We start from the raw sequence: 12,779 nt of genomic DNA, 5'->3' as shown, positions 1-12,779 counted from the left end.
CCAAACTAGTAGCAATTACTCACCACAAGCAACGGGAAAGAGCTCTGCTGTTCCAAACTTGTCAAGACTTGATATTTTCCAACTTTCAAAAAATTTGGCCAAAAAGTAAAAAATGGTATTTCCTTGTGGTTTTAATTTGCATGTCTTTGATTTCTAACAAAGTTACCCATTTTTTGCCCACTTTCCTACTGCATTATTCATCTTTTTCTATTAATTTTAGATTTCTTTAAATATTCTAGATTCTATTCTTCTGTGGGTTATGTGTTTATGAATATTTTCTGCCAGTTTGTGACTTGTATTTTGCCTTTTTTAAAGTGGTATACATTATGGATAGATGTTGTTAATTTTAATGCAGTCAAAATTATCAATCAGATCCTTTATAATTTGTATATTTTCTGTCATCCTTAGAAATTTTCCCTTAACTGGGATTTTACAATAAATTCTATTTTCTTTAAAGTTCTAAAGTTTTTACTTTTACTTCTAAGTCCTTAATCCATTTGGAATTGATTTTTTTAAATGTTTATTTATTTATTTTGAGAGAGACAGAGCATGCACACAAGCAGGGGAGAGGCAGAGAGAGAGGGAGAGACAGAATCTGGGCAGGCTCCACACCATCAGCACAGAGCCTGACATGGGGCTTGAATTCACAAACTGTGAGATCATCATGACCTGAGCTGAGATCAAGAGTCAGATGCTTAACCGACTGTGCCACCCAGGCACCCCTAGTTCTAATGTTTAGATCTTTAATCTATTCTGTGTTAATTTTTGTATATGGTATATATTATATAAATGGTATTTTTTTAAAAAGCATTTTTAATGTTTTATTTTATTTCTGAGAGAGACAGAGAGAGAGAGAGAGAGAGAGAGAAAGACAGAGAGAGAGAACAAGTCAGGGAGGGGCAGAAAGAGGGAGACACAGAATCTGAAGCAGGCTCCCGGCTCTGAGCTGTCAGCACAGAGCCCGATATGGGGCTTGAACTCATGGACTTTGAGATCATGACTTGAGCCAAAGTCAGATGTTCAACCAACTGAACCACCAGGCACCCCTAAAAAGAAAGCATTTTTAACTCTTCCTAGTATGTAAGCGCAGAACAAGCATTTTAAACTTTTCTTTTTCCATATTACATATGAAAGAGTGTAAAATCATAAGTATAATTCTCAATTTTTATGAAGTGAACACATCTGTGTAATCAACACCTAGATCAAGAAACAGACCATTTACTAAGCACCCCAGAAGCCACTCCCCCAGCCTGTGCCCTCTCCCAAACACTACTAATCCCTAAAGTAACTGATATCCTGATTTCTTTATTTTTATTTTATTTACTTATTTTTTTATTTTTTATTATTTTTTTATTTATTTTTGAGAGAGGGAGAGACAGAGTATGAACAGGGGAGGGTCAGAGAGAGGGAGACACAGAATCTGAAACAGGATCCAGGCTCTGAGCTGTCAGCACAGAGCCCCACGCGGGACTCGAACTCATGGACCACGAGATCATGACCTGAGTTGAAGACGGCCGCTTAACCGACTGAGCCACCCAGGCGCCCCTCTTTTTTTATTTGATATGTGTATATATTGTTAAATGATTCCAATATCTTCATTTCTAATACCACACATTACATTTGCTAATTTTGAAACTTAGAAAAATGAAATCATAGTGTACGTACTCTTTAAAATCTGATTGGGGTTTTTTTTTTGCTCAAAAATCCGTTTGTAAGAGTCATCCAAATTGTTGCTTGCAATTGCAGTTCATTCTTCATAACTGTGTAACATTTCTTTATATGAAGATACCACATTTTATATATCCATTTTACTGTTGATGAGCATTTAGATGGTTTCCAGTTTGCAGCTATTGCAAATAGTGTTGCTATGAGTATTTTTGAACATTTCCTTTAGTGAACACATACACTAATTTCTGTAAGTATATACCTAGGATTGGAATAACTGGGTCAATAAGTTACACATATGATCTGCATTGTATATATTGCCAAAATTTTTCAAAGGGTTTACCTGGCACACAGTTTAAAAAAAATTTTTTTGTTTATTTTTGAGACAGAGAGAAACAGAGCATGAGTAGGGCAGGGGCAGAAAGAGAGGGAGACACAGAATCTGAAACAGGCTCCAGGCTCTGAGCTGTCAGCACAAAGCCCAACATGGGGCTCGAACCCACAAACTATGAAATCATGACATGAGCCAAAGTCAGACATTTAACCAACTGAGCCACCCAGGCGCCCTACCTGGCACACAGTTTTACTCCCTCTTACAAGAATGAGAAGAATAACTCTCTAGTGACAGTTTCAGGTTCTATAATAATAGGGGGTTGGTAAGGATGTGGCAGATTTCTGAACAAGGGGACTTCCTAACTCAACCTTAATCACACCTGCTCATAGGATCAAATTACTGCCCATGATTAAAGCACTGCCATTTTTCGTTATTGTTTTGGGGTTTTAGGTGGTAAATTATTGAAAAATAAGTGAATTATAGAGAAATGGTGAGACCTCTATGAAAACTCATAATCAGTTGTAGAACTTTACTGTTTTTATTTTTATATTAAAAGGAAGAAAACTACCCATGTACCAAACAAAAGTTTGATTTTTAAGACATTCAGTTCTTTCAAGCCCAAGCAAATCTATATAGATGCAAAGGAAGATGGGAAAAGATTTCATGGACTGGTTCTGCCTACATCTCTAGTCTTACCTTTCTTGCACTCTCCTGATGCCCCCTACACTCCTGTTGTTCTGAACTGGTTGCATTTCCCCCAAAGGTGCTAAGTCTCTTCTGCTTCTATGCCTTTGTCCAGATTACTCTACCTCTGCCTGAAATGTCCTGCCCTCTTCCTCCTTTGCCTAACTTAAACACATAGTCCAGCTCTGGTTGAGGCCTCATCTTATTCAGGAAGCCATTCCTCAGGGAGGTGTCCATCCTTTGTGCCCTATGACCCCACTTTAGTCATTGCTCTGTATTCTGTAATTGCCTGTCCACTTATAAGCCTCCCCAACTACAAATGAGCAACTTGAGAGCAAGAACTATGTATTCTTTATCATGGTGTTGTAGACAATTAATATTTGTTGGATAGATGACTTTTTAAAGTCTTCAGATTTTGTATACACCCTGGGTATCACTGTGATGACTGCCCACTGCCAAGGTAAGAAGAGGTGTCTTAAGCGTGGGGCCCTAGGTACTTGGTACTCTTGGGAGTTGCCCTATTCCTGTGCTGGTCTCACTGGCACCTCTGCAGTTGCTATTCCTTATAGCTTTTAGGATTTTCTGCCAACTTCTGATTAAATTACCATAGGCTGTCCCCACCCTGTGCTCAGGAACCTAAGGGTTAAAATAAGAAGAAATTCTTATATTCAGAGACATGTACTTCTGGAAACCTCTCTACCTGTCTGAGACTCTGAGACCTATTTCAGGCAGATGTATAAGATGGAGGGCCTGTTCCTTAATTAGGGAAACTTCCCTGGGCTATGTGTGCTGTCTTATACCTTATTGCCGATACATTGAGAATGTCTCAAATTTAAGTTTTGTGCATTATGGAATGAATATGATATAATACCTTTCTTTTTCCTACTAAGTTGCATGGTAGACTTTGGAGTGTCATTCCTTAGCATTTCTGCCTTATAAAGAGTGTAAAAATTATATTTCTTACCCCAAAAGATTCAGTCATATTTTTGCTGGTCTTAACAAGGAACTAGTTTAGTTTGTATAATTTTCTGTATCTTCCTGATCAGAAGCTGGCATCTAAATGCCTTCTTTGGTCTAATTACTGCTGCAATGCTTTCTTCCACCAGGATGTCGCAACTCTGATTTTTCTTGCTTCACTAAAGTGTGTGATTTGGTGGAACCATATCAGCAGTGACATCACCACCACATTCACTTTGATAGTTGGCATCTTAGGTTATCAGTGGAAGCATTGTGAAAAACCATACAGGGTCAAGACCCAGTTTGTTCAGAAAGTTTGTATAGTACTCGGGCTGAGAATTCCCAAAGACCGTGCTTCATAGCATGTAAAGAACCTCAAATACTATGTTCTTAAGTTCAGTACTACTATTGAGAACTCAGCCTTATTTCTCTTTGGGGTGTTGAGAAGGAATTGGTACAAAAACAAAGATAAATGATATAATACATTCTCTTTAATGATGTGTTACATCAGATAAAAGTATCAGAGAACTAATTGTTCTCAATCTTGGCAGGCCACTGAGTTTCAAATACACGTATTGAAATGATAGGAATGAAACAGGCCTGAAAGTATTGGTAGATGCTTCTGATGCAGGGAAATGCATTTGTTTCTTGTGCAGCTCAGCAAAGATAAAATGGACACAAAACGTACTGGCAAGGGTACCGACTTCAGAATTTGACCAGGGATCATAATTCTATAAAACGTCAGAGGTACCTTTTACTCTCAACCTTAGCAAACCAGTCACTTTGTATCAGATTTTATAAAATCTCTGTGTAGAGATCTTCCCCCATGGTTTTGTAGAATACCAGACAATGGACGGAATTATGGGTGGATAAGGAGCTACCTAAATGTTTCCATATGGAAGCTGACACAAGACCCAGCTGCTCTGAAATGCCTCCTTTATTACCTGCTGAAGAGGGCCTGGAATTTCCAGCCTTTGAGACATTTCTTTGGGTTAAGTTATAGTCTCCAGGAGGTTAGTACAAGAGGTTCCCACTAAAACATGTTGATAGAAAAAAGAAGGAATCAGGCCTTGCCCTCTTACATCAAACTTTATTAGTAATCAGCATATCAATGTGTTGTTTTGGGTTTGGCTTGGCTTTAGTTTTTTGTGTAATTCATTGGCCTCATTTGTCATTTTGGAAGCCAGGGAAGAAACATGTAACAGAGCAGGTTACTTTCACTGCTTAGAAACTTATTCCACTTCTCCTTAGGGTAGCACTAATATTGAGAACAGTCTTGAAGCAGAAGGAACTGGGGTACCCCAGATGCACCCAGGCCAGGAAGCAGGTGAGGACATAGTTTCTGGGAAGGAAATCGACACTATAATAATTTGGAGAGAAGAATCTGAAGAGAGATAGCACAATCCCTAGACTGGGTTGTGGAACCTCAGACATAATGCTAACTGATGTTTTTCAACTAGTGCTAAAATGGCTTCTATGTCCCACCAACTTTAAGGTGAAATCTTATAAGCACCTTAGTAATCTGGTTGTTGAGGAATTATGGTAACAATGAACCTCATCATTTTTCTGAGGAGGTTTTTTGATGCCACTACCCTAGGCACTTGTCAAACAAATGTTTTAATATAGAATTTAGGCTCTAATCAAACTTTTGAAACATCTACCAAAATTACAGCTATGTTTAAGATAATTGTCTTTTCCTATCTTTCTGCTTTTACTCAAAGGTATTGGTCAAACTTGCAAGACAGATACAGAGGTGTACCGCACACCATGACTCTGAATTCAAATGCTGAGCGGAACTGATAAGTCCCTAAAATGGGTTGTTGGAACTCTCTGAAGCCTTAACATATCTCTGGGTAGATTGATACTTTTGTATAGGCTTCTGAGGCAGGAAAACGTGTGGAGGCAAAAATGGAGTGCTGCCATTAGCCTTTATCTTGCTTTGCCTCCTTTCTAGATACAGGCCTAATCTGTTGACCACGGCATGGCTCATATTTCAGTTGAAGTTGCTTTTTCCTGAGAGGGAGGGTCAATCTTTTTTTCCTAGGCACAAGTTATAAATCCCATTTTTCCTGTTACACTTTGCAAATTTTATTTTAACCTTCTACAGATAGAAATTACAGTAGTCTCAATTAAACACATATAAGGAAAACAATCACATCTAAGTCTGTGACTCCTGGCTATGTAACTCATAATTTTCCTTTCAAATAAACATAGTCATGACTGCATTCTAGCTCTTTGGAGAAAAGCTACTAAATAAACCCAATAAAGCGTAAAGTACCTTATCATATCTATTTTATCCAGGGTTTGTAAAGGAACTTTAAATATTTCTGATAGTCTGTTCCCACTGTAAAATTCAACCTCCCCCCACAAAATATCCAAAAAACTACAGTCAATTCATTCTTGAGGGAAAAGCCAGAAGCTCAAATAAGACATTTGTGGTTAAAAAAAGAAAACAACAACAATACATGCCAAATTTGATAATTTAAAGGGGGTACTCACAATTAATAAATGCGAATTTCTGAAGTCTAATAAATATATACATCATTTAAAATAGCAACTAATTTTACTAATCTGCTAAATTCCTAATTCAGCTTCTCTGTGTATCCACGAACATTTTTGTCTCGTGTAATGGGGCTTGGGGAAGGAAACAGAAGCAAATGATCAGGACCTCACCTAACTTCCTAATATTGTCTGTAGTGCCTCTGGTATTCTTCTTTAAGTCTGTATATAAGGTTGCATATGCTGATTTTAAAATTGATGATTAAAAAATAAAAGACACTGTGTGTTCCTCTTCTGACCTGTGTGCCTGAAGGCACATGTATATAAGAGAAAGAAGTCATCAGAGGCCACACATGAAGATGTATTTACCTGTTGGGTATGCCAACTATGAAACTGCTGTTATCTGTGACTGCTGGCAAATTAAGGGCCATGTCTTGTACTCATTACATTGGCGTACATATCATTTTACGGTCATCCCTACATTACAGAATGGAGACCTTTCTTAAGAGAATGTAACCAAATAACCCAGCAACCATGACTCTCAGAGGCAGAAAGTGAAGCGTGCAACATTCTGGCATGATGAGACAGGTCAGAGGACTTCTACAGAGTCATCATGACGACAACACCTCAGCCTTTATGCTCTACCATTTCACTACTAAGTCTTAAGTCACATTTTCACTCCATAACTCTACACTCACAGAAGTTTACATTTCCAGGGAGATGTAGGAAATAAAAAATTCAGGGTTCCCTGTATACCCAGAGCAGATAATATGGCTCTCAAGAAAAAGTAATTCATGTAATTTGACCCTGAGAACAGCATGGAGGTTGGTCAAAGAAGGTGAATTTAATATGATCTACCAGTCATAGCATATCCAATCCCTTCTGAGATGATTTTCATTTCCAGTCTGTAAAACCCTGCAGGGGAATTTGTTGCATAAGTGTACAATGTTATACCTCTTTTAGTTTTATTAAGACTATCCCCTTCAGGCACCAAGGAAGACTCATTAATTCTCAAATTCTAGGATAGAATGAACAAGCATATTTCAATCTGTTGTTATCCTTCATTATTTCAGAGACTTCAACAGTCTCATTTTAAGTTCATATTTTTGTTCTAAATAGTCCCTCTGAAAGTCCCCTACTCCACTGAGAGTTGAGTTAGCCCCTCTTTGGCTCCTCCTTGGCTCTGTGTCAACCCAAAGCACTACGCTATTGACCACTGAATCAGTCACATCAGTTCAATGTATGCAAAACATGAAGTACATTGAACTTAGCTTTACTCAAAAGTACTCAGGGCACCTGGGTGGCTCAGTTGGTTAAGCATGGGACCAGATCTCTGCTCAGCCCATGATGTCTGGTTTGCGAGTTCAAGCCCTGCTTCAAGCTCCATGCTGGCAGTGTGGAGCCTGCTTTCTCTCTCTCTCTCTCTCTCTCTCTCTCTCTCTCTCTGCCCCCAGACTAAAAATAAATAAATAAACTTAAAAAAAATTTTTTAATGTTTATTTTTTGAGAGAGAGAGAGTGTGTACATGTGAGTGAGTGGGAGAGGGGCAGACAGAGAGGGAGACACATAATCTGAAGCAGGCTCCAGGCTCTGAGCTGTCAACACAGATCCCAACACAGGACTCAAAACCACAGACCCTGAGATCATGACAGTGAGATCATGACCTGAGGTGAAGGACGCTTAACCAACTGAGCCACCCAGGTGCCCCTAAATAAATAAACTTTAAAAAAATGCTATAGATATTGCTAGTGAGAAGGAGGTACTAAGAGTGGAAAGAGAGGGACACAGAAGGTAAAACATGAGAAGGAGAGGGGAAGGAAGGGTGTGGAGAGCTGGGTGGGAGAAGAGCAGCATCACAGGTCTGGTGAGAGCAGCAAGCAGAGGCAGGTGTGTGGCAGAGAAAGAAAGGTGCAGGAAGTCAAAAATCAGGGAAGTGGGGAGATGAAGGACCAACCTGCATTCTTTATGGCTGTGAGTGAAAGGAGAGAAAAAACACAGACAAATATTTTCAGTCATTCTTCTCTCAAGTGCTGAGTGTAAGTTGCATAGTACTAATTTTGCACCATCTCAGGTGTGTTCAGAGGAATTTGTCACCAAATGTGTCACAGAACTTCCTGGATGAGGAGAACTATACAGTCCCTGTCATGGCAGCCTTTTGCTCTGAGCTTCCACTGGAGTTTTGACAAGGACAGGTGAGGGTGTGTGTGTGTGTGTGTGTGTGTGTGTGTGTGTGTGTGTGTCACATTTTTAACTATTTCAGAGCCATACAGTGGAATAGGAACCATCAAAGTCTCCCACAAAATATCCTCCAATGATATATTGGGTGCACTGGGTGTGGACTCTAATAGCTAATATTTACTGAGCTTGACGAGCTTGGTACTATGCAACCCTTTCACAGCGATGATCTTATTCAATCTTCAGACCCTAAGGAAGATATAAATGTTTACAGACTTCCGTCCTATAGACCAGGAAACTGAGGCTTAGAGATGTGAAGTCACATTTCCTAGCTAGTGAGTTCTGGAGCCAGATTTTTGTATCATTTGCATCAAAATGCAGACTCCATAAAGAGTATGTATTTGACTGATTTCTCTCTAGGTCCTGGAACAGCATCAAGATGTATGGTTAACAAATGTCTGATGATTTTGTAACCTAACTGGCCATCTGTTCATTGTTAGAAAGTGGTTTGTATTCTTTTTAATTATGCAGTGACTATGTCTACTGATACATTAACGTCTTAATAAAACCAGTGGATTTCCTGACCCTTGTTAAGCAGAATTTGCACTGTCTTTTAGAAGTCATTGGACAATCAAAGAAGTAGTGTCATCTCTAACAAGGGCCTCTGTCTAAAGGGCCAATTGAAACCCATACATACAGGCCTAGTTTATTGAATCCTTCCTTTTAATAACATCTCTCTAATGGCATCATCTAAGGACAATTGAAAACTCCATTCTTCATTGTAGGACTGTCCTTTTTCTCACTCTGGTTCATGCAGTCCGACTGGGCATAGTGCTCCCATTGAATTCAAGAGAGCTTAATGCTTAGATTATTCCAAAGAGTGCAGAGAAAGATTATGAGCTGAATATGATTCAATAAGCAGGAAGTGTTTGAATCTGAATTGGAAAAGCCTGCCATATTCTCTCACACTCAAACCTATGCATAGCACTTACACACTGAAAAAAATCCTGTGGATGTTTTAAATCTATCATGGTAATAGTGTGTTCAATCTTTGCAAAGGAAAAAGAGAGAGGGAATTTTTTAAATCCCTAAATGTTTGGCCTTCACAAATGACTTACGGTACAGTGCTACTATGAGGGCACTAGATGAAATAGGCGAGCCATAGACAGACAAATACTGCATGGTACCACTCATTTGTGGAATTTCTAAAAAGCCAAACTCATGGCAACAGAGAGTAAAAACTGGTTGCTGGAGCTGCGTGGAGTGAAGGCCAGGAGTGGAGAAAATAAGGAGAGTTTGGGAAAAGAGTATGAACTTTCAGCTATAAGATGTACAAGGTCTGAGGAGCTAATGTAAAACATAGTGACACCACTTGATAACATGTATTGCATAATTAAAATTTGCTAAGAACTTAAATGTTCTCACACACAAAAAGATAAGTATGTGAGGTGATAGATGTGTTAATTAATGAGATGGGAGAATCCTTTCACAATGTATATGTGTATCAAATCACCACAATATATGCTTAAATTTCTTACATTTTACTTTTTTTTAAGTTTATTCTGAAAGATAGAGTACATGCACTCATGAGCAGGGAAGAGGGACAGAGAAAGAGAGAGAGAGAGAGAAAGAGAGAGAATCCCAAGCAGGCTGTGCACTGTCAGCACAGAGCCTGATAGGAGCTTGAACCCACAAACTGTGAGATCACGACCTGGGCCAAAATCAAAAGTGGGACACTTAACCAGCTGAGCCACCCAGGCAACCTCCCCCCCTTTTTTTAAGTTTACTTTGGGAGAGAGAGAGATTACATTTTACTTTTTTTTTTTTTTAATGTTTATGTATTTTTGAGAGAGAGAGAGAGAGAGAGAGAGAGAGAGAGAGAGACAGACAGAATCCAAAGCAGGCTCCAGGCTCTGAGCTGTTAGCACAGAGCCCTATGTGGGGCTGGAACTCACCTGTAAGATCATGACCTGAGCTGAAGTCAGACGCTTAACCAGCTGAGCCACCCAGGCAACACAGATTTTACTTTTCAATTAAACTTCAATAAATCTAGGGGCGGGGGGCGGGGGGCGGAGGGTGGGGGGTGGGGGGTGGGGAAACACTACTATGTTGTTGAAGTCAGACTCTTCAGATCTGAACTTTTTCCTGTGGTCTGAAAAACAGCATGATTTAATGGTGAAGACACTGGATTGAGCAATGGTGGGTTAGCGTGTTAATGCCCACAAAGTGGATCATCAGGCCACCTTTCCTCTCTGTTCATTTGCAGTACCAAGGGACTCATTCATTCACTCAATACGAATTTGTTAAACGTTATGAACTAAACTCTGTGCTATATGTTGGGATATCAAGACTTTAAGAGATAGTCATTGCCATCTAGAAGGATATAGTTTAGTCAGGGGAAAAAAGTAATCATAAATCTGTAATTCTGAGTGGTGAGTGCAGTGACAGAAACATACAGCATGCCCTGTGGCAACACTAGGAAAGAAATCTAGCCTAGGCATTGGTGGGCGAGAATGTCCCAGTAGAGCACTCTAGAGGAGATAAGTGAGAACAAACACAAGCCCTAGAAGACTGAGAACAAGTTATCTAGATAAAGGAGTGGGGGAGAAAGAAAGGGTAAGGGTATTTCAGGAGGAACAATGTACAGAGCCTAGTAATGAGAAGACAATGTGTACATGCAGAACTGGAAGGAGCACATAATGGCTAGAGCTTGTGGGTGTACAAATTGTGAGTGTGTGGGTTTGTGTGTGTGCATGTGGGCTGGCAGGTGAGGGTGAGGGTGGAGTGGATCAAGGGAAGTGGGGAGAGATGAATTGCAGAACTAGTTAGCAACCAGAGGGTGAAGAAACTTGAACATGAATATCCAGACCCAACAGCAATGGGGAACTAGGAGAAAGTTTTAAGGAAGGGGCTGGCATAATTACATGAATACTTATAAAGAGCATTCTGGAGACAGTGTGGAGAATAATTTGTGGGAAGCAAACCCCTGAGGCAAGCAGGTTTGACAGGAGGCTGTTATACCGATCTAAGCCTGTGGTTCTTAAATTCAAGTGCCCAATAGAATCGCCTCAAAATTGTGGGGCTCCAGCCCCAGAGTTTCTGAATGAGGAAGTCTTGAGTGTGACTTGAGAACGTTCATTTCTAACAAGCCATCAAGTGATGCTGATACTGCTCGTCTGAGGAGCACACTCTGAGAACCACTGTTTGAGGCGATATTCATTTCTAATTGTAAAATTCTGGCGTTCTTCCTTATTAAAAAGCAGTTTTTCTTTAATGAATATAGATTTTTGTGAAACACACTCATTGTATTCAAAAGCATTTTTCATGAGATGAGTATGGACCTACAGATAAATCAGATTCATCATCATTGTCCTTGACCATTCTTATTTGTTTCCATTTTGTTTCCTCTATTTTCTCAAGTTGAATTTTATTTGATACACTGCAGGAAAGTCCCATGGTGCATCCAGTAATTTGCAACAGGATTAAAATGCTGAAATGCCACTGCAGCTGAGTAAATCCTTTGTCTGCCTGAAATACAATAGACCGATTGAAGGCTGTAATATTTGGGCTCATTTTTAAAAAGAAATGAAACCTTGTAGAGAAAAAAAAAGTCTTATCTGCTGTATGTGGTTTAAAAAACCCATTCCTCCTATTTTAAAACCAGCGGAAAGAAAAGTTATAACTGCAAACTGCATACAAACCCATAATCACAAATTCCTTTCCTTATCAAGTATCTAGGAAAAAACACTATATGAAAGAAAAACAATGCCTCTTCAGGGAGAAAAAAAAGAACACTGTTACTCTAGAACAAGGCCTGCATGTCCCTATGTCTCAGTATAATTGAAACAAAAAATTCTGTGTTTAAGTTTTTCATCTAAAGGACAATGAATTTGTAAAGCCACCAGGCTGTTCCTACCTAATGGCAGACTATTCATCCCGCAGAAATAGTTTAGCTGCACACTGAGTGTATTAGTGCTGAAACACAGACCCATCTCATAAGAAAGATAGGGTGAGAACAGTCTACATGTAATGATTTACCAACACCATGTAATGATTTGCTGACACCATTCTATGTGAATTCATTTTCTTTAATGTAATAGCCGAGGTGCAACATCACTAATTCTTCTATTTCTTGGTATTGGCTGTTTTCTTTTTTCTCCCAGAAAGCCTTGCCTCGTTATGTTTGTCCAGAGTGTCTCACAGTTAATATCACAGTTCCGTCGAAAATGCAAGGATGCTTCCATATTACTGAAAAATGTTAATCACCTGAATTGTAACAGAAGGCTAAGCACAGCCAGAATAACCAATGAAAGGGACTAATGAAGCTGATTCTATCAATCCAGGCATTCTCTCTCTGCTAAGTAACTCTGTTGGTGAACTCACAAATGGTTTCACTAGAAAGGATTACAGCATCCCAAGCAGTAGGCCATCATTATAATTACAGGTGTGGCGCAGACTGCAGGAG

This window comes from Panthera pardus, unplaced genomic scaffold (genome assembly GCF_024362965.1).
Source record: "Panthera pardus isolate Hobbes unplaced genomic scaffold, ASM2436296v1 HiC_scaffold_10, whole genome shotgun sequence".
Taxonomy (NCBI): domain Eukaryota; kingdom Metazoa; phylum Chordata; class Mammalia; order Carnivora; family Felidae; genus Panthera; species Panthera pardus.
This window is presented reverse-complemented; position numbering follows the sequence as displayed.